The 22,322-nt window shown below is 47.6% G+C and overlaps 1 protein-coding gene across 4 annotated transcripts in view; it reads left to right on the top strand.

The window, feature by feature from the left end:
* Window positions 1–18,618: 18,618 nt before the first annotated feature.
* The window catches only part of UBAP2 (ubiquitin associated protein 2), a 156,083-nt gene continuing 152,379 nt past the window's right edge, over window positions 18,619–22,322 (top strand). Inside the window, exon 1 of one of the 4 annotated variants that reach the window (XM_089664442.1) lies at window positions 18,619–18,742. The gene's annotated coding sequence lies outside the window, so the exon portion shown is untranslated. The other 3 variants (XM_089664440.1, XM_089664441.1, XM_089664443.1) reach the window with 3 other exon arrangements.

Consider the following 22,322-nt stretch of genomic DNA (forward strand, 5'->3'; position numbering starts at 1 on the left):
GCAGAGTAGACAGTCCGACGTACTTCATAAGAGGCATGGCGAGTTTTTTGAAGTTGTATTTTTTTTGTCATAATTTTTTGGAAAATTAAAAAATTAAAAAAATTAGTTTCACTATTTTTTTTTTTACATATTGTCACCAGTGCAGTATAGCGTCATCATATAACTGGCATGGCGGTGATCAGGGACACTGACTGGTGACAGTATGAAAAAAAAATATATATATATATATTTTTATTTTTTATTAAAAAAAATTTCATATTTCACTATGACCAAAGTAGTACAATGTTACCATAGTAACATTGTACTACTTTGGGGAAGTGATCAGTATTTTTTTTTTTTACACAATTTGCTTATAGCAAAGAATTACTTTGCTATAAGCAAGCATTTACCTGAATGACATCGATTCATTCAGGTTTTTTCTTTTGGTTTTTTTTGTGTTTAGCTGTGATTTGGACACAGCTAATCACATGACATGTGCATGTGATTAGCTGTGACCATTCACAGCTAGACAATAGTATACAATGGATGGCATGAATGAAGCCATCCATTGCATACAACTGTCATGTGACCTGCTGTGATTGGTCACAGCAGGTCACATGGTACCGGCAACGGGGGCCGATACTCAGATCTGTCATCGGCTGTGTCCGAGGTACACGACCGATGACAGATCGCACAACTGCGTGGCTCTGCAGGAGCGCAATCTGCGCATGTGTGGGAGGACGCCATATGGCATCCACCCGGAACACTGATGACATTTGCCGGCCGCCATTCGGCCATAGGGCGGGCGGCAAATGGTTAAGGGCTTGTTCACACAGGAGGCCAAGGGGTGGCAAAAGCAGGCAGTTAAGCTGCAGGGCCTCTGGCCTGCTGACTGTTTGGGACCAGCATATGTGCCTCACATGGCTATATACTGTATGTATTTTTTCTGTTGTTGCATTTTGCATATTGCATGATATAGGTGAATATTTATTGCCTTTTTCATTGCATATAGGTTAATACTGCATAATGTCTTATCCCCTTTTCAGTCAGGACCACTATCTGAACCCACAACCTCTGCTGCATCTGGTAGTAGCTCTTTTTGCTAAGCCACTTTATATGCTGGACAGCATCTTGTCTGAACCCTTGGAAAATCTAGTCTTGTGCCTTGTTTCTGGTGAACCATGAACTCCTTGCTCCTCCCATTAACTTCCTATTTAACCCATACCTTTGCACTTCATGTTTGCCAGATTATTGTGCTCTCTCCAGCTGATATCTTGCTCCTTTCCCTACCTACAGCTGTCCTTATCTCCACTACTACTCATTACCGACTATGCTTCCACTAGTTCCCAACCTGCAACCACCTATTACCAGTCTTTGGCTTGTTTACTGACTATGCTTCTGTTTGATCCCTAACAGCTATATCTGCTAAAGGACCCAGCTTGCTCACCTCCGGGGGGAGGGGGTGTCATGTACCTTCCTACGGTAGCTCTAGCGCTCCACAGACCGGCTTTCCCCAGGGCGCGGAGTCTAAGCCCCAATCTGCTTGTTCACCAGAGCCCCTGATGGTGGGGATGAACTTGGAGCAGACTGAGACCCGGTCACGGCCCCTGAGTACACCCAGCTGTGGTAGAGCGGACCATCTGTGGCACGTAGCAGGATGAGAGCCTGATGTGAAGAGGCAGAGTGGTCCGTGCAGGATGGATGGATGGAGCACACACTGGAACAATAGCGGAGTCAGACAGGCCGGGTCGGTAACGGTGGAGGCAGAGCGGTACACAGCAGCAGGCAGAGGATCGTCAGGTCACAGGCCAGGTTCAGCAGCAGGAGATCAGACAATCAGGAATAGCAGAAGAATGGTCAAATGAGCCAGGGGTCAGGGCAGGAGAAGGTCAGCAATGGTCAGGATCAAGCAGGGTTCGGCAACAACAGTCCTAGTTCCCGCCTGCCTGTATATCTTGTCGGGATCCTACGCATGTGCAGATTTGTGCGCCGCGGCAAAACTTGGAATCCCTGAGGGGGGGGCAATCCTGAGGACTAAGACCTGATACAAAAATGCAGCAAAACCCATCACCTCCATCAGGAGCTTTGGTGAATACTGGTTAGTGCTTAGACCCCAAAACTGGGGTGAGTCCGTATCATTCACCAGGGTGACCTGCTTGTGTACTCATCCAGCTGATCGGTGGTGGCCTCTCTACTGGTATAGCTACTGGTCCCCAAGCCTGACCCCTGACATCTACTCCCCTGATACTACCCCTAGTGCAGGTGGTCAGACACTATAGGTGTCCTTCCTCTATAGCAGCCCCCTTTCCCTAAAGGCAAGCAGGCCTACCGATACTGGGATGCCCCCAGGACTTATACACAATGCTATAGTGCCTGCCCACCACGCTGGGACAGGCGCAAACTGAGCACAGCAAACAGGTACTTGCAGTTGGCAGACAGGCAGAGTGGTTCAATGACAATCCAAGTAAAAGGCAGGCAAGGTTCAGAATAGTAAGGGTCAAGTCCGTAGTCAAAAGGCAGGCAAATTTCAGACAGTAATCGATATCTGATCTGAGGTTGTCGACAATGGAATACAAACTAGCAGAGCAGATCAGACTTGGCTGGCTTAAATCAGGTTTGGTCTTTACCCAGAGACTGACCACATCAACCACCTTGCAGGAGGACAGACAGACAGGGAGAATGTATCGCAACCAAAACCAGGATGCTGGAATGAGACCAGCAACTGAGATGGAGCAGGATCACTACACGCTCCTGACACCTGAAGAAGCAGGCAGTAGTTCCTTTGAAACACAGAGAAGCATCTATCAAATTCCAGTTATAAAGGATTCCTACGGTTGATTACTTTTTTACCAGAACAGGAGCCCTACCTGTTTTGTGGTCAAAATATAGAAGTGTAAGGGCTGGGCTCCTGCTACTTAACCACTTCAAGTCCAGACACTTTCACCCCCTTCCTGTCCAGGCTAATTTTCAGCTTTCAGTGATATCACACTTTGAATGACAATTGCGCTGTCATGCAACACTGTACCCATATGAATATTTTAGCATTTTTTGAGACAGATAAAGCTTTATTTTCGTGGTATTTATTCACCACTGGGATTTTTTTTTTTTTGCTATATAAATGAAAAAGTCCAAACATTTTGAAAAAAAAGTGTTTTTCTTATAAAATTCTGCAAATAAATATTTCATCATAAATATTGGCCAAAATTTATTCCGTTATCTTTTTATAAAAAAAAAAAATAACCCAAATTAGTTTATAACCAAAAATTATAATTTTTTAAAAATGTTTTTACATTTTTATTTTTTTATATTATTATTTATGTTTTTTTTTTTTACATACAGTCACCCTAGCAGTACAGTGTCACCATGGTGACACTGTACTACTTGTGGGGGGTGATGAAAATTTTTTTTTTTTTACACTGATTTCTTTTACACCCATAAAGGCAGCCATTGAGAAATATTGTGAGAGCTGTGATTGGTCACAACTTGTCACAAGGTACAAGGCAGTTGTGAATAGCCCTGTACCATGTGACCTCTGTGATCATTCACAGATTTCACACGTAGTAAGTAATGATGTCAGAAGTGACATCATTGCTTACTACTCTTCATGTGATCACTGATTGGCCAATTAGTGATCACATGATCGGGACCTCACACAGAGGTCACATCCGATGATCGGTGTTCCACTTGTCCTGTGCTCCCGCGATGTCCCCTCTGCAGTGTCCCCAGCCATCTCCTCCGGCCGATGCCGGCATCTGTCATCTGGGTTCCGTCCCCTGCGAGCATCGGGACGTACGGGGGCGGAACTGGCGGGAAATTTGAAAATGACAAAAAGTGACATTCACTAAATTCACTAAAATAACATAGTAAAACATTCCTGTATCAAACCATTTCACATACATTTTGTCCCGAGTGCTTTGTCCGGCGCCCTGCCTGCATTTTTACTGTTCTTTCTGCCTGGAAACTGAGAAACGTCCATGGCGTCCAAAAAGCGTCCCTTTAGGTCAAAAGCGGTTTTAGACCGGCTAGAGAACAGCGATAGTAAATCAGAACCACTTGCAGAATTGAGTGATAATGATTCGTGGGGGAAATTCCTCATCAGACACTGAAAACGATTCTGCGACTGAGCTCAGTGATGTGCGAACTTGGCGCTCTATTTCACATTTCAGTGTTTTTGGTTTGATTATATTATTGAATTACATTTATTATTATTATATTATTATTTTTTATGATTATTTATTAAATTATAATTTATGATTTTGTGTTTCAAATTTTATCATACCCGGGATGTTTACTAGACTCTTGTTCGCACAGATTTCAGTGAGTTATTCCTAAAAATTACAGGCCTACAATAGAAAAAATATTTCCATGCAAAAAAAGTACCGCTTTGAGCACAGAAATATGGACATAATCTGACCGATAGGGAGGTTAAATGTCCATCCATTATAGTTTTTTAAAATTTTGTAGACTGTGGATAATGGAAAATTGATTTTTCTACTTTATTCCTTCTAAACAACATGTAATAATAAGTGACAAGAACTCCAAAATAAAAACTTTTGTTATGATCCAATACGATAAAGATGGTATTGCTAATCAGATAAAGAGGAAGAAGCCAGGTCAGCGGGTTCCTGATACGAGACATCTTCATACGTGAAAGACGGGAGCTCGGATTGTTGCCATGGAGACACAGAAGTAGTGTGCGCCGGAGACCTTGCATAATGCAATAATTCAGGGTCTGCGTTCATGGTGAAATGCACCGGGGAAAAATCTACCGCTGTTACCTACAAAACACGTCCTGGGAGAAGGACTGAACGTTACAAGGACAACGTATTATGAAACATGGGATGGGTGCAGCTCAACGAAACGCACAAATACTGAACACACAGCAGTCAGGGGGATAAGGACACAACCGAGATACGTACAGTTGTCTCAAAAGTTTACATACTCTGGCAGAAATTGTGAAATTTTGGTATTGATATTAAAAATATGACTGTTCATGCCAAAAAATGCTCTGTTATTGAAGGATGATGGTCATATGAAGCCATTTATTATCAAATAGTTGTTTGGCTCCTTTTTAAATCATAATGATAACAGAAATCACCCAAATGGCCCGGATCAGAAGTCTCTGCCCCCGGATCAGAAGTCTCCTACCCCGGATCAAAAGTTTCCCTCCCCTGGAATGTTTGGCCTTGGTACAGACACACAAGGTGACACGCACGGGGTAAAATTTTTAATCATGTCCCTGTACAGTATTCCCTGTATGCCTTTAAAGTGCACTTTATAAAGAGTTTTGAACAGATAAGATTTTTTTTTTACTTTTTTCTGACCTCCGGAACGGATTAAATGGTTTTCAATGCATTTACGAATTCATTTTTAATCATGTCCCTGTAGAGTATTTATGCCTTTAAAGTGCACTTTATAAAGAGTTTTGAACAGATTTGACTTTTTCTGACCTCCGAAACGGATTAATTGGTTTTCAATGCATTTACAATTTTTTTTAATCATGTCCCTGTACTGTATTTATGCCCTTAAAGTGCACTTTATAAAGAGTTTTGAACAGATAAAAGACTTTTTTTTACAACTTTTTTCTGACCTCCGGAATGGATAAATTGGTTTTCAATGCATTCCTATGGGAAACCACGTTCCGGTTTACAAATTTTTCACAATACGAAAAGCCCCGCAGAATGCATTAAATTCGTAAACTGAGGTACGCCTGTATTTGCTTTTCTGTTTATTACCACTTTAACAGTGGACAGTGCAGTCTGTAGCCAATCAGGGAAGGGAGAGGAGGAGGGTGGAGCAAGAGAGCGCCTTGCCATCCTGGGCTATGGGTCTGTGTGTTTCTATTGATGTACACATTGCAGGGAAGCACAATCTTAGTCCCTGCATACAAGGGTGACTCCACAGGATGCTGTAAGAGAAAGGAGTCACCTTGGAACAGGAAACCTGGGGCAGCGGTCCTGGCACCAGCTTAAACATATTCAGGGATTAACCACTTCCCATGTAGCCGTTGTATAAAAACGGCCAGACGGTGGCAGTGCAGGGTTGGGTGGCGATTTATAAATGGCCTCCCTGCCCCCTGCTTGTGCACGCTACCTGGGAGTACCTCTGGACACAGTGGAACACCGATCGTTGTAAGGGACCTCTCTACGAGATCCAGATCATGTGATCACTGATTGGTCAATCAGTGATCACATGCAGAGTAGTAAGCAAGATGTCACTTCTGACATCATTGCTTACTACGTGTGAAATCTGTGAATGATCACAGAGGTCACATGATACAGGGCTATTCACAACAGCCTTGTACCATGTGACAATCTGTGACCAATCAGAGCTCTCACAGTATTTCTCAATGGCTGCAAGAATGCGGCCAGAGAGGAGAAATTATTGCTTTTACAGCCTTTATGGGTGTAAAAGCAATCAGTGTAAAAAAAAAAAAAAATCTTCATCACCCCCACAAGTAGTACAGTGTCACCATGGTGATACTGTACTGCTAGGGTGACAGTATGTTAAAAAAAAACATAAATAACAATATAAAAAAATAAAATAAAAATGTAAAGAAAAGTTTAAAAATTATAATTTTTGGTTATAAACTAATTTGGGTTATTTTATTTTTTTTAACTAAAAAGATAACGGAATGCATTTTGTCCAAGATTTATGATGAAATATTATTTATTTCCAAAATTTTATAAGAAAAACACTTTTTTACTAAATTTTTGGACTTTTTCATTTACATAGCAAAAAAAATAAAAATCCCAGTGGTGAATAAATACCACCAAAATAAAGCTTTATCTGTCTCAAAAAAAATGCTAAAAAATTAATATGGGTACAGTGTTGCATGACCGCGCAATTGTCATTCAAAGTGTACAGTGCTGAAAGCTGAAAATTGGCCTGGACTGGAAGGGGGTGAAAGTGTCCGGACTGGAAGGGGGGGGGAAGTGTCCGGACTGAAAGGGGGTGAAAGTGTCCGGACTGGAAGGGGGGGGAAAGTGTCCGGACTGGAAGGGGGTGAAAGTGTCCGGACTGAAAGGGGGGGGAAAGTGTCCGGACTGGAAGGGGGTGAAAGTGTCCGGACTGGAAGGGGGGGGAAAGTGTCCGGACTGGAAGGGGGGGAAAGTGTCCAGACTGGAAGGGGGGGGAAAGTGTCCGGACTGGAAGGGGGTTAATATATAAAGAAGCTGCATACTCAGTAAGTGATTCAATCAATTGCTGAAAGTGATTAAAAATGAGGGTGTAATTTATTAATAAAAAAAAAGCGAGACAATGAACGCTCTTTGATCCTCCCTGAGCTCTCAGTTTTTGGGATGGTACCTCTGTTGGATGCAGGAGAAGACATAGTTGGATCAGTCTGGATGCAGGCCAGCGATTCTATATCACTATGTATGACTGTAGGAGGAAAGCAATGCTTCCAGTTCCGAGCGCAGATCTCTTCCCACCTGTTGCTCTATGCCCTCAGTTATTGTAAACCATCTGTCATTGTAGCCACCTGATGTTATATATAACCTGTCATTATTCCACTCTCCTTTATATACCATCTGCCCTTAGGTGACTCCTGCCAGCACACCTACCTGTAATATTGCCTTCTCTCCCCTCGCCGTCATCTCATCTATACTCTGAATTTTCCTTTAACCACTTCCAGTCCGGACACTTTCCCCTCCTTCCAGTCCGGACACTTTCCCCCCCTTCCAGTCCGGACACTTTCCCCCCCTTCCAGTCTGGACACTTTCCCCCCCCTTCCAGTCCGGACACTTTCCCCCCCTTCCAGTCCGGACACTTTCACCCCCTTCCAGTCTGGACACTTTCCCCCCCTTCCAGTCCGGACACTTTCACCCCCTTCCAGTCCAGACACTTTCACCCCCTTCCAGTCCGGACACTTCCCTCCCCCCCCCTTCCAGTCCGGACACTTTCACCCCCTTCCAGTTTGGACACTTTCACCCCCTTCCAGTCCAGACACTTTCACCCCCTTCCAGTCCGGACACTTCCCTCCCCCCCCCTTCCAGTCCGGACACTTTCACCCCCTTCCAGTTTGGACACTTTCCCCCCCTTCCAGTCCGGACACTTTCACCCCCTTCCAGTCCGGACACTTTCACCCCCCTTCCAGTCCGGACACTTTCACCCCCTTCCAGTCCAGACACTTTCCCCCCCCCTTCCAGTCCAGACACTTTCCCCCCCTTCCAGTCCGGACACTTCCCCCCCCTTCCAGTCCGGACACTTTCACCCCCCTTCCAGTCCGGACACTTTCACCCCCTTCCAGTCCAGACACTTTCCCCTCCTTCCAGTCCGGACGCTTTCACCCCTTCCAGTCCGGACACTTTCCCCCCCTTCCAGTCCGGACACTTTCACCCCCTTCCAGTCCGGACAATTGAATGACAATTGAGCAGTCATGCAACACTGTACCCATATGAATTTTTTAGAATTTTTTTGAGACAGATAAAGCTTTATTTTGGTGGTATTTATTCACCGCTGGGATTTTTATTTTTTTTGCTATATAAATGAAAAAGTCCAAAAATTTTGAAAAAAAAGTGTTTCTTATAACATTTTGCAAATAAATAATATTTAATCATAAATCTCGGCCAAAATATATTCAGTTATCTGTTTAGTAAAAAAAAAAAAATCCAAATTAGTTTATAACCAAAAATTATAATTTGTAACATTTTTTTTTACATTTTTATTTTAATATATTATTGTTTATGTTTTTTTTAAACATACTGTCACTCTAGCAGTACAGTGTCACCATGGTGACACTGTACTACTTGTGGGGGGTGATGAAGATTTTTTTTTTTTTACACTGATCGCTTTTACACCAATAAAGGCTGTAATAGCAATCATTTCTCCTTCTCTCTTGCTGCATTCTTGCAGCCATTGAGAAATACTGTGTGAGCTAAGATTGGTCACAGCTTGTCACATGGTACAAGGCTGTTGTGAATAGCCCTGTACCATGTGACCTCTGTGATCATTCACAGATTTCACACGTAGTAAGCAATGATGTCAGAAGTGACATCTTGCTTACTACTCTTCATGTGATCCCTGATTGGCCAATCGGTGATCACATGATCGGGACCTCGCACAGAGGTCCCGTCCGACGATCGGTGTTCCACTGTGTCCGGAGGACACAGCGGGCACCGGATCGCGGTGCTGCGCACTCCCAGGGAGCGCACACAAGCAGGAGGCGGGGAGGCCATTTATAAACGGCCACCCAAACCTGCACTGCCACCATCCAGCCATTTATATACAACGGCCGGATGGGAGGTGGTTAAGGCTGATCTCCAGCAAAGAGCTAGATACAAGTATGAATTACATATGACCCAGGTGTTTTGCCTGCCATTTGCTTTTCTGTCCATCCAGTCCTGAGATGTTAACAGCTGTGCCACACAGGACTGCCAGGCAGCTCAGAAGATCTGTTTTTTCTCTGCTACAGATAAGTCAGACATATAGGTCTTGTCCTTTCCCTTAACCTGTGATTGGTCAGAGGTTAGATGTCCACAGTCTGGTGACTAGCATCATTCAACCCATTTCCTCCAATCTCAGGTCATCCCGGACCAGCCCCCAGCTTCCCAGACCAGCCCCCAGCCTGTGATTGGAGAGTTAAAGAAGAAGCGGCAGACTAATAAGCTAATCTGTCTGTCACTCTGCTCTCTCTTCCTATCAGCACGCCCCTTCCCATATGGGTTTTTTTTTTAGTTGATTAATGCAAGGTGTGTAAGTACCTAGTAGTTGACTAATGCAGGCCATAGACGGTTCATTTATCGGCTGATTTTTTGTAAACCGATGTTGCCACCAATGATTGGCCGTTTTTCACGAAATTTCTAGCATGACTGATAAACGAAATGAGGAGGAACCGCGAAAAACGTCCGATGCCATTGCCCCACTAACAGTGCAAAAATCAGCCGATTATTCTTTCGGATGAAAAATCGGCCGATAAACGAACCATCTATGGCCTGCATTAGCTATAGCCTTTTCTAATCCCTGAACAACAGGGCTCAGACTAGGAGAGGGAGAAACAGTACAAGGTGCCAATCAGTGCTAGCAACCCTCATGGAAGAAAAATATATCTGAAATATGTTTTTAAAATATTCTTTCCAAATATATTGCCCTATATTTGAAATGCTACAATTTTAGCCGTATTCAATATATTTCAAAAATATATCTCAAATAAATAAATAAATAAATATATATACCGCATGTTGAAATGCGGTTTTTATTACAAAATATATGAATAATATTTTTAAAAATGCACTTCAAATATAATGTATGTCTTTAAAAATACAAATCTACATTTTTGGAATGCATTTACAAATATATGTAAAGATATATGTTAAAATTACTTTTTTAATATGTTAAAAAAAATCTGAAGAATATGTTTTAAAAATATATATTTTTAAAATATTCGTCCCAAATATATTGCCATATATTTGAAATGCTACAATTTTAGCCATATTCAATATATTTCTAAATATATTTCAATAAATAAATATATATTTATAGTATAGTTAATTATAATTAACTAATTCCATACAAAAATCCACAAATGGATTCTTAGTTCTGTATCCCCTAAAAGGGGTGGTACTAGGAGGATGCATAAAGCCTACCCATCATATAAACACTGCTCAAAAAAGTGAAAGGAAGATTTTGTAATCAGAGTCTAGCATCAAGTCAAAGAAACTCCTGGGATATTGATCTGGTCAGGTAAGTAGCAGAGGGGGTTGTTAATCAGTTTCAGCTGCTTTGGTGTTAATGAAATTAACAACAGGTGTAATAGATGGGCAACAATGAGACAACCCCCTAAACAGGAATGGTTTTAAAGGTGAAGGCCACTGACATTTTTTTTCATACTCATCTTTTCTGACTGTTTTTCACTAGTGTTGCATTTGGCTAGGGTCAGTGTCACTACTGGTAGCATGAGGCCATACCTGAACCCTACAGAGATTGACAGGCAGTCCGACTCCTCCAGATGACACATCAATATGCGCCATTGCCAGAAGGTTTGCTGTGTCTCCCAGCACAGTCTCAAGAGCATGGAGGAGATTCCAGGAGACAGGCAGTTCCTCTAGGAGAGCTGGACAGGGCCGTAGAAGGTCCTTAACCCATCAGCAGGACAGGTATCTGCTCCTTTGTGCAAGGAGGACCAGGATAAGCACTTCCAGAGCCCTACAAAATGACCTCCAGCAGGCCACTGGTGTGAATGTCTCTGGCCAAACAATCAGAAACAGACTTCATGAGGGTGGCCTGAGGGCCCGACTTCCTCTAGTGGGCCCTGTGCTCACTTCCCGGCACCATAAAACTCGATTGGCATTTGCCATTGAACACCAGAATTGGCAGGTCCACCACTGGCACCCTGTGCTTTTCACAGATGAGAGCAGGTTCACCCTGAGCACATGTGACAGACGTGAAAGGGTCTGGAGAAGCCATGGAGGACGTTCTGCTGCCTGTAACATTGTTCAGCATGACCGTTTTGGTGGTGGGTCAGTGATGGTCTGGGGAGGCATATCCATGGAGGGACACACAGACCTCAACAGGCTAGACAATGGCACCCTGACTGCCATTAGGTATCAGGAATAAATCATTGGACCCATTGTCAGACCCTACGCTGGTGCAGTGGGTCCTGGGTTCCTCCTAGTGCAGTGGGTCCTGGGTTCTTCCTGGTGCAGTGGGTCCTGGGTTCCTCCTGGTGCAGTGGGTCCTGGGTTCCTCCTGGTGCAGCGGGTCCTGGGTTCCTCCTGGTGCAGTGGGTCCTGGGTTCCTCCTGGTGCAGTGGGTCCTGGGTTCCTCCTGTTGCAGTGGGTCCTGGGTTCATTCTGGGGCACGACAATGCCCGGCCTCATGTGGGGGGAGTATACAGGCCGTTCCTGGAGGATGAAGGAATTGATACCATTGAATGGCCCCCATGCTCACCTGACCTAAATCCAATAGAACCCCTCTGGGATGTCATGTTTCGGTCCATCCAAAGCTGCCAGGTTGCACCTCAGACTGTCCAGGCGCTCATTGATGCCCTGGTCCAGATCTGGGAGGAAATCCCCCAGGACACCATCCGTGGTCTCATTAGGAACCTCCCCCGACATTGTCAGGCATGCATACAAGCACGTGGGGGCCACACAAACTACTGAGGACCATTCTGAGTTGCTGCAATGACATTTCAGCAAAATGGACTCACCTGCTGCATCATTTCTTCACTTTGATTTTCGGGGTGTCTTTGAATTCAGTCCTCTGTAGGTCGATCATTTCATTTCCATTAAATGATGGGGCATCCTTATGTTCCTCACACATCCCCCGTCCATGTCAGTATAGAGATCCAGCAGGAGATTCCTCCCCATTGAGATCTGATGGGTTTTCAAAGTGTTCTTTTCATTTTTGAGCCGTGTACATGCACAGCCGACAAGAACAGGTTAAGGTAAGTGGGGATGCTAGTGATAGTATTGTCCAAATATGACCATGGTTATATCTGGACAATGATGTCCCCAGCCACCCCCCCCCCCCCCCCTTTGTTTTCTATCAGCTGTTGTCAAGGGAATCTCTTGGTTGACAGCTGAATGGAGCCAGGGATGTCACTGGTTGCTATGATGCTGGTGGCCACTGGCTTTGTAGCAACCAGGGAGGAAGCTGTCATGAATATATCATATTCTTATATACACAGGTCAGCACACAACTATCCTTCGATAAAATCACAGATCTTCATATATTCCCACCAGATTCTTCCCATTAAGCCTGCGTTGTATAACATACAATCTTCTCTGTCTCCTCTTTCTTTATCATCTACTTCACTGCTCCCAATATGGAAGAAGAATACAAACAACAGGTACCAAAATGGCCACCACTGCACTTCCAGTTACGTCTGATGTCACTTCCACTGACGCGTTTCGTCATCAAATGTTATCGAAGGACAGTTGTGCGCTGACCTGTGTATATAAGACTGTTTTTGCCCAGGGGAGTGTTTTCGTTTTCAGATGCACACTGTTGGGACTGTGGGCACTTGTGGCAATTAGAAGATGAATATAGCATAGTATGCCGTACTCTGAGCACTGGCGTCTCTCTGTACGCCCGCTTAGACGTGTCTTACTTACCGCCACTTTTCTAATTTGTGAGCTGGCGGCGGCCATATTGACAGATTCTAAAAGTGGCAGTAGTAAGGTTGCATTCACACTGATTCTTTTTCCTCCGTTTTTGTGTTTCTACTTCCCGTCCGGCCCATGTATATAAACGGCGCACGCCATTTTGGACAGTGCGTGCTCCCAGGGAGCACGCGGCACCGCGATCCGGAGGACACAGCGGTACACTGATTGCTGTATGGGACCCGATTATGTGATCACTGATTGGCCAATCAGTGATCACATGAATAGGTGTAAGCAAGATGTCACTTCTGCCATCTTTGCTTACTACATGTGAAATCTGTGAATGATCACAGAGGTCACATGGTACAGGGCTATTCACAACAGCTTTGTACCATGTGACAAGCTGTGACCAATCACAGCTCACTCAGTATTTCTCAATGGCTGCAAGAATGCAGACAGAGAGGAGAAATTATTGCTTTTGCAGCCTTTATGGGTGTAAAAGCAGTCAGTGTAAAAAGAAATAAAAAATCTTCATCACCCCCCACAAGTAGTACAGTGTCACTATGGTGACACTGTACTGCTAGGGTGACAGTATGTTAAAAAAAAACATAAATAATAATATAAAAAAAATTAAATAAAAATGTAAAAAATGTTTTTGAAAAATTATAATTTTTGGTTATAAACTAATTTGAGTTATTTTTTTTTACTAAATACATTTTGGCCAATATTTATGAAGAAAGATTATTTATTTACAACATTTTATAAGAAAAACACTATTTTTCAAAATTTTGGGACTTTTTTCATTTATATAGCAAAAAAAGTGGTGAATAAATACCACCAAAATAAAGTTTTGGGGGGTTGTAGTACAGTATTCTGGGGGGGGTGATGGGGGTTGTAGTACATTATTCTGGGGGGGGGTGATGATGGGGGTTGTAGTACATTATTCTGGGGGGTGATGATGGGGATTGTAGTACATTATTCTGATGAGGGTGATGGGGGGTTGTAGTACATTATTTTGGGGGGTGATGATGGGAGTTGTAGTACATTATTTGGGGGGTGATGGGGGTTGTAGTACATTATTTTGTGAGGGTGATGGGGGTTGCAGTACATTATTCTTGGGGGGGGGTGATGGGGGGTTGTAGTACATTATTCTGGGGTGTGATTATGAGGGGGTTTGTGACATAAATGTGCAGATTTGAGTAACTGAGAGGTGACCTGTAGCAATATGTAATCCTAAATGTAGTTTCAGTCCTTGTCATTAAAGAAATAAGGTATTCAGAGACAGATGGTCATCAATTAGCATCTGAAGGGACCTAGCTTCCTCTGGAAGTGACACCTGGGTGCTAATAAGATTTTGTCACCTGTACTTAATCAGACTTTGCCATCTTCCTGAAGTTTAAAAGAGAAACGCAGACGTTTCGGCTTCATGACACCAGGGGGGCTCCGAGCTGTCTACGGAGCTCTAAAAGTATATACATACATCAAAGGAGTATGTTTCATCCCTCATAAAAGCTAAAATATTTGTTGCAGAGAGATGAAAATACTTCCTTCTGATGGGGCACTCTGTAGGCTACATCAGCATATAAAAACTATATTTGTGACCTATGTAGAATGCCAGAAAAATGCAGGAAATGGTTATGTGGTGCTGGAGTGCGACAGCAGAACAGTGATCGGTACTGTCGCGATCGGACTGATGCGCTGGTGTCGGAAATTCAATCCCCGATTTGGTGATTCAAGCCAGTCTTAGTCCAATTGACTTTGGGCAGGTCAGCACCCAGAGCAGCCTGTGGGCAGGTACAGGAACACCCCCCAGAGTCGAGTGGCCAAGGACTAATGTCCAGCCTACGTCCATATCCTCATAAATTGAGGACCCTGACATTGGGACATTGTGATTCGTATGGAGCCAGTTCGATTGACTGACGGATTGCTGACTCTCCCTGACTTGCTCCAGTCGCAGGGTAAATCTTGGTAAAAGTTTTATTTCTGTTTTATTCCCTTTTATTTCATAGTGAATAGTCATTTGTGTGTCTTCTTGTATTTTTGTATTTTCTGTAACTTTTTATACTTTGTACATATTTTATGCACTGCCCACTTTCGGGATATTAAATCTTAAAATTAATAAGTGACTTCTGTGTATTTAAGCTCGGGCTGATATCTTCGGAGAGATTAGATTGCTTTGTATTTTAGTGCCTTTATATGCTCAGTCAATCTCATTGCCAATCTGTATGCAATTGCACTGCGTGTTGGCAGATTATGTGCAGATTGTAAAGGTAACAGATCTGCCAGACGGAGATCTGTGTGTGTGGTGTCCCAACAGACCGTTCTGCGGATAAACTGTTGGGTGGTGGCAAGCTACCGTTTGTCGTGTGGGGGTGTGTGGACAGCGGAAGAGTGATTAACACCGGGGTTCTGGCTTGTAGGATAGCTGGAGGGATCCTAAAAGGGTGTGTGATTGCTAAACTGGTCCGCAACGCTAGTTAGTGCATCAGATTGTATATAAGATTTGCATCTGCCAGTGTGTGGTCAGCCATCTGGATTGGAGTGGAGTCTCCCTCCGGTGGTGACCAAGAGGTAATGCAGGCTGTGAAAGTATATCACGGCTGATCTTATATATGTAGATATATTCAAAATTAAGTCCTCATTCCCTCTTACCCCAAGTCACGGCCGCACCTGCGTGCCTCGGTTAACTAGTCGCTGTGGGTGTGGGCATGTGGGTGAATCCGTGACAGTACATTATTCGGGGGTGGGGGTGATGATGGGGGTTGTAGTGCATTATTCTGGGGGGGTTGTAGTACATTATTCTGGGGTGATGATGGGGGTTGTAGTGCATTATTCTGGGCGGTGATGGGGGTTGTAGTACATTATTCTGGGAAGTGATGATGGAAGTTGTCATACATAATTTTTTTTTTGGGGGGGGAGTTGTACATTATTCTGGGGGTGTTATGATGGGGGTTGTAGTACATTATTCTGGGGGGGTGATGATGGGGGTTGTAGATACATTATTCTGGGGGGAGTTGTAGTACAGTATTCTGGGGGGGGTGATGGGGGTTGTAGTATATTATTTAGGGGGGTGATGACCGGGAGTTGTAGTACATTATTCTGGGGGGGGGGGTGATGATGGGAGTTGTAGTACATTATTCTGGGGGGTGATGGGGGTTGTAGTACATTATTCTGGGGGGCTGATGGCGATTGTAGTACATTATTCTAAGAGGGTGATGGGGGTTGTAGTACATTAATCTCGGGGGGTGATGGGAGTGTAGTACATTATTCTGGGGGGTGGTGATGAGGGGTTGTAGTATATTATTCTGGGGGGGTGATGGAGATTGTAGTGCATTATTCTGGGAGGTGATGCTTGAACTTGTCGTATATTATTTTTTTGGGGGGTTGTACATTATTCTGGGGAGTGATGATGAGGTTTGCAGTACATTATTCTGGGGAGTGATGATGGGGGTTGCAGTACATTATTCTGGGGGGTGATGATGGGGGATGTAGTACATTATTATGGGGGGGGTGATGGGGGTATAGTACATTATTATGGGGGGTGGTGATGAGGGGTTGTAGTATATTATTCTGGGGGGGTGATGATGGGAGTTGTAGTACATTATTCTGGAGGGGGGTGAAGGGCGTTGTGGGGTGATGGTGGGTTGTAGTACATTATTAGGTGGGGGTGATGATAGCGGTTATAGTACATTTTTCTGGGAAGTGATGATAGGGGTTGTAGTACATCATTCTGGGGGGTGATTCGGGGTGGTGGTGATGGGGGGTTGTAGTACATTATTCTGGCCAGGTGTGATGGGGGTTGTAGTACATTATTCTGGGGGGGTGATGGAAGTTGTAATACATTATTCGGGGGGGGGGGGGGTATGGGGGCTGTAGTTAAATATTCTGAGGGATGATACTGGGAGTTGTAGTACATTATTCTGGGGGGGGTGATGCGGATTGTAGTACATTATTCTGTGTGTGTGTGTGTGGGGGGGGGGAGGTGTTGATGGGAGTTGTAGTATATTATTCTGGGGGGGTGATGATAGGGGATGTAGTACATTACTCAGGGGGGGAGTTTTAGTACATTATGCTGGGGGGGGGGGTGATGGGGGTTGTAGTAGATTTAGGGGGGTGATGACAGGGGTTGTAGTACATTATTTTGTTGGGGCGATGAAGGTATTAGTACATTATTCTGGGGGGGTGATTGGGGTTTTTGTACACTATTCGAGGGGGTGGGGTGGTGATGAAGGTTGTACTACATTGTTCTGGGGGGTGATGGGGTTTACAGTACATTTTTTGGGGGGGGGGGTGATGGGGGTTGTAGTACAAAATTTTGAGGGGTTCATGGGGCTTGTGGCACATTATTGTGGGGGGTGATGATGGGAGTTGTACATTATTCTGGGGGGGGGGTTGATCATGGGTATTGTAGTACATTATTTGAAAAGTGATGATGATGGGGTCTGTAGTACATTATTGGGGGAGTGATGGGTGTTTTAGTATATTATTCTGGGAGGGATGATGGGGGTTGTAGTACATTATTTTGGGGGTGATGATGGGGGGTGTAGTACATTATTCTGATAGGTGATGATGGGGGTTGTAGTACATTATTCTGGAGGGGTGATGGGGATTGTAGTACATTATTCTGGGGGGTGGGTAATAGGGGTTGTGGTACATTATTCGTGTGGGGGGGGGGGTGTTTGATCATGGGGGTTGTAGTACATTGTGGGGGATGATGGGAGTTGTAGTAATACTTATGGGGGTGATGATGGGAGTTGTAGTACATTATTTGTGGCGGGGTTGATCATAGGGGTTGTAGTACATTAGTCGGGGGTGATGGGAGTTGTAGTACATTATTCTGGGGGTGATTGTGGGAGTTTTAGTACATTATTCTAAGAGGTGATGATGGGGGTTGTAGTACATTATTCCCAGGGGGGGTTGATCATGGGGGTTGTAGTACATTATTTGGAAAGTGATGATGATGGGGGGTTGCAGTACATTTTTTTTTTGGGGGGGGTGATGATGGGGATTTTAAGTACATTATGCTGGGGGGGGGTGACGGGGGTTGTAGTACAGTATTCTGGGGTGGTTGTGATGGGGGTTGTAGTACATTATTCGGGGGGGTGATGGGAGTTGTAGCACATTATTCGGGGGGGGGGGGGGGGGTTGTAGTACATTATTCTGTGATATGATGATGGGGGTTGTAGTACATCCGGGGGGTTGTAGCACATTATTCTGGGATATGATGATGGGGGTTGTAGTACATTCGGGGGGTGATGATGGCGGTTGTAGTACATTATTCTTAGAGGTGGGGGTTGTAGTACATTATTGTGTGTGGGTGGGGATGATGGGAGTTGTAGTACATTATTCTGGGGGGGGGTGATGATGGGAATTGTAATTATTCTGGGGGGTTGATGATGGGTGTTGTAGTACATTATTCTGAGTGTGATTATGGGAATTGTAGTAATTATTCTGGGGGGGTGATGGGGTTTGTAGTACATTTTTGTAATGGAGGATGATGGGGTTTATAGTACATCATATTGGGCCCCCCCTATCGGTGGCAGAGAGCCGCTCACACAGTGCGGACACACAAAGAGAGGCGGCAGACTCTGACACAGGCCTCATCACCCTTGGCAACCAGGACCGCACAGCCGGTGACGTCATCAGGCCGCGCCTCCTCCCTCCCTTAGCTCTCCTCAGAGAAGCCGGGAAGAGCAGTGCGGACACAGCAGAGGCTGCCGGTAATATTACACCCTACTAAACCTCACACGAGCCATCACTACATGGGGAGAACGGAAAGGGGGGTTGTGTTGGGGGGGGGGGGGGGGGCAGACGGGTGTCGCGTCCCGCTGACGTCACGCCGGGAAGATGTCCGCGCAGCCGGGGGAGGGGAGGAGTCACGTGACGGCGCCCGCTGCTGCTGCTGCTTTGTGAGGCGCATTGTGCTGCAGGTGAGAGGAGGCGGCGGCGGGCCGGGGCACGGTCAGTATGAGGGAGGAGGGGGCCGGGGAGAGCGGTGGAGGAGGGGGGGAGGCCTTGTGTGACCCGCCGGGGGAGAGAGGGGGCCGCCGTGCACGAGGCCGATCACTGCTGGACTGGGGGCTGCGGCCTTATGATGGCGGACACTGGACAAAGGAGAGCTGAGGAGGGGGCCGGAGACAGGACGGGCCGTGTGTGTGCAGGACGGTGTGGAGCCGGGCCTGGCGGGGCCACAGCAACTCTCACACCCTACACATGTAGAGAGAGACCACCGTCCACTTAGAGACCACCGCCCACATCGCACCCCGTGTACACATAGAGGCCACCGCCCACATCGCACCCCGTGTACACATAGAGGCCACCGCCCACATCGCACCCCGTGTACACATAGAGGCCACCGCCCACATCGCACCCCGTGTACACATAGAGAGACCACCGTCCACTTAGAGACCACCGCCCACATCGCACCCCGTGTACACATAGAGGCCACCATCCACATCGCACCCCGTGTACACATAGAGGCCACCATCCACATCGCACCCCGTGTACACATAGAGGCCACCGCCCACATCGCACCCCGTGTACACATAGAGAGACCACCGTCCACTTAGAGACCACCGCCCACATCGCACCCCGTGTACACATAGAGGCCACCATCCACATCGCACCCCGTGTACACATAGAGGCCACCATCCACATCGCACCCCGTGTACACATAGAGAGACCACCGTCCACATCGCACCCCGTGTACACATAGAGGCCACCGCCCACATCGCACCCCGTGTACACATAGAGAGACCACCGTCCACATCGCACCCCGTGTACACATAGAGAGACCACCGCCCACATCGCACCCCGTGTACACATAGAGAGACCACCGTCCACATCGCACCCCGTGTACACATAGAGAGACCACCGTCCACTTAGAGACCACCGCCCACATCGCACCCCGTGTACACATAGAGGCCACCATCCACATCGCACCCCGTGTACACATAGAGAGACCACCGTCCACATCGCACCCCGTGTACACATAGAGAGACCACCGTCCACATCGCACCCCGTGTACACATAGAGACCACCGTCCACATCGAGATCACCGTACACATAGAGACCACCGTCCACATCACGCCCCGTGTACACATAGAGACCACCGTCCACATCGAGACCACCGTCCACATCGCGCCCCGTGTACACATGAGACCACCGTCCACGTCGCGCCCCGTGTACACACAGGGACCACCGTCCACGTCGCGCCCCGTGTACACACAGGGACCACCGTCCACGTCGCGCCCCGTGTACACACAGGGACCACCGTCCACGTCGCGCCCCGTGTACACACAGGGACCACCGTCCACGTCGCGCCCCGTGTACACACAGGGACCGCCGTCCACGTCGCGCCCCGTGTACACACAGGGACCACCGTCCACGTCGCGCCCCGTGTACACACAGGGACCACCGTCCACGTCGCGCCCCGTGTACACACAGGGACCACCGTCCACGTCGCGCCCCGTGTACACACAGGGACCACCGTCCACGTCGCGCCCCGTGTACACACAAGGACCACCGTCCACATAGATACCACCGTCCACATCGCACCCCGTGTACACATAGAGGCCACCGTCCACATCGCACCCCGTGTACACATAGAGGCCACCGTCCACATAGAGACCACCGTCCCCGTCACGCCCCGTGTACACATAGAGAGACCGCCGTCCACGTCGCGCCCCGTGTACACATAGAGAGACCGCCGTCCACGTCGCGCCCCGTGTACACATAGAGAGACCGCCGTCCACGTCGCGCCCCGTGTACACATAGAGAGACCGCCGTCCACATCGCGCCCCGTGTACACATAGAGAGACCGCCGTCCACATCGCGCCCCGTGTACACATAGAGAGACCGCCGTCCACATCGCGCCCCGTGTACACATAGAGAGACCGCCGTCCACATCGCGCCCCGTGTACACATAGAGAGACCGCCGTCCACATCGCGCCCCGTGTACACATAGAGAGACCACCGTCCACATCGCACCCCGTGTACACATAGAGACCACCGTCCACATAGAGACCACCGTCCCCGTCGCGCCCCGTGTACACACAGGGACCACCGTCCCCGTCGCGCCCCGTGTACACACAGGGACCACCGTCCCCGTCGCGCCCCGTGTACACACAGGGACCACCGTCCCCGTCGCGCCCCGTGTACACACAGGGACCACCGTCCCCGTCGCGCCCCGTGTACACACAGGGACCACCGTCCCCGTCGCGCCCCGTGTACACACAGGGACCACCGTCCCCGTCGCGCCCCGTGTACACACAGGGACCACCGTCCCCGTCGCGCCCCGTGTACACACAGGGACCACCGTCCCCGTCGCGCCCCGTGTACACACAGGGACCACCGTCCCCGTCGCGCCCCGTGTACACACAGGGACCACCGTCCCCGTCGCGCCCCGTGTACACACAGGGACCACCGTCCCCGTCGCGCCCCGTGTACACACAGAGAGACCACCGTCCCCGTCGCGCCCCGTGTACACACAGAGAGACCACCGTCCCCGTCGCGCCCCGTGTACACACAGAGAGACCACCGTCCCCGTCGCGCCCCGTGTACACACAGAGAGACCACCGTCCCCGTCGCGCCCCGTGTACACACAGAGAGACCACCGTCCCCGTCGCGCCCCGTGTACACACAGAGGGACCACCGTCCCCGTCGCGCCCCGTGTACACACAGAGGGACCACCGTCCCCGTCGCGCCCCGTGTACACACAGAGGGACCACCGTCCCCGTCGCGCCCCGTGTACACACAGAGGGACCACCGTCCCCGTCGCGCCCCGTGTACACACAGAGGGACCACCGTCCCCGTCGCGCCCCGTGTACACACAGAGGGACCACCGTCCCCGTCGCGCCCCGTGTACACACAGAGGGACCACCGTCCCCGTCGCGCCCCGTGTACACACAGAGGGACCACCGTCCCCGTCGCGCCCCGTGTACACACAGAGGGACCACCGTCCCCGTCGCGCCCCGTGTACACACAGAGGGACCACCGTCCACGTCGCGCCCCGTGTACACACAGAGGGACCACCGTCCACGTCGCGCCCCGTGTACACACAGGGACCACCGTCCACGTCGCGCCCCGTGTACACACAGGGACCACCGTCCACGTCTCGCGCCCCGTGTACACACAGGGACCACCGTCCACGTCTCGAGATCACAGTGTGTACATATAGAGATCACAGTTTATATATAGAGCTCACACCATACAAATCACAGCATAGAGATCATTGTGTACACATATAGAGTCCTTACCATACAAATACACTGTATACAAAGTAGAGAACCCTTACCTACC

Source organism: Staurois parvus, unplaced genomic scaffold (assembly GCF_062004578.1).
Source record: "Staurois parvus isolate SC_StPar_1 unplaced genomic scaffold, SC_StPar_1.0 ptg001918l, whole genome shotgun sequence".
Classification (NCBI taxonomy): Eukaryota; Metazoa; Chordata; class Amphibia; order Anura; family Ranidae; genus Staurois; species Staurois parvus.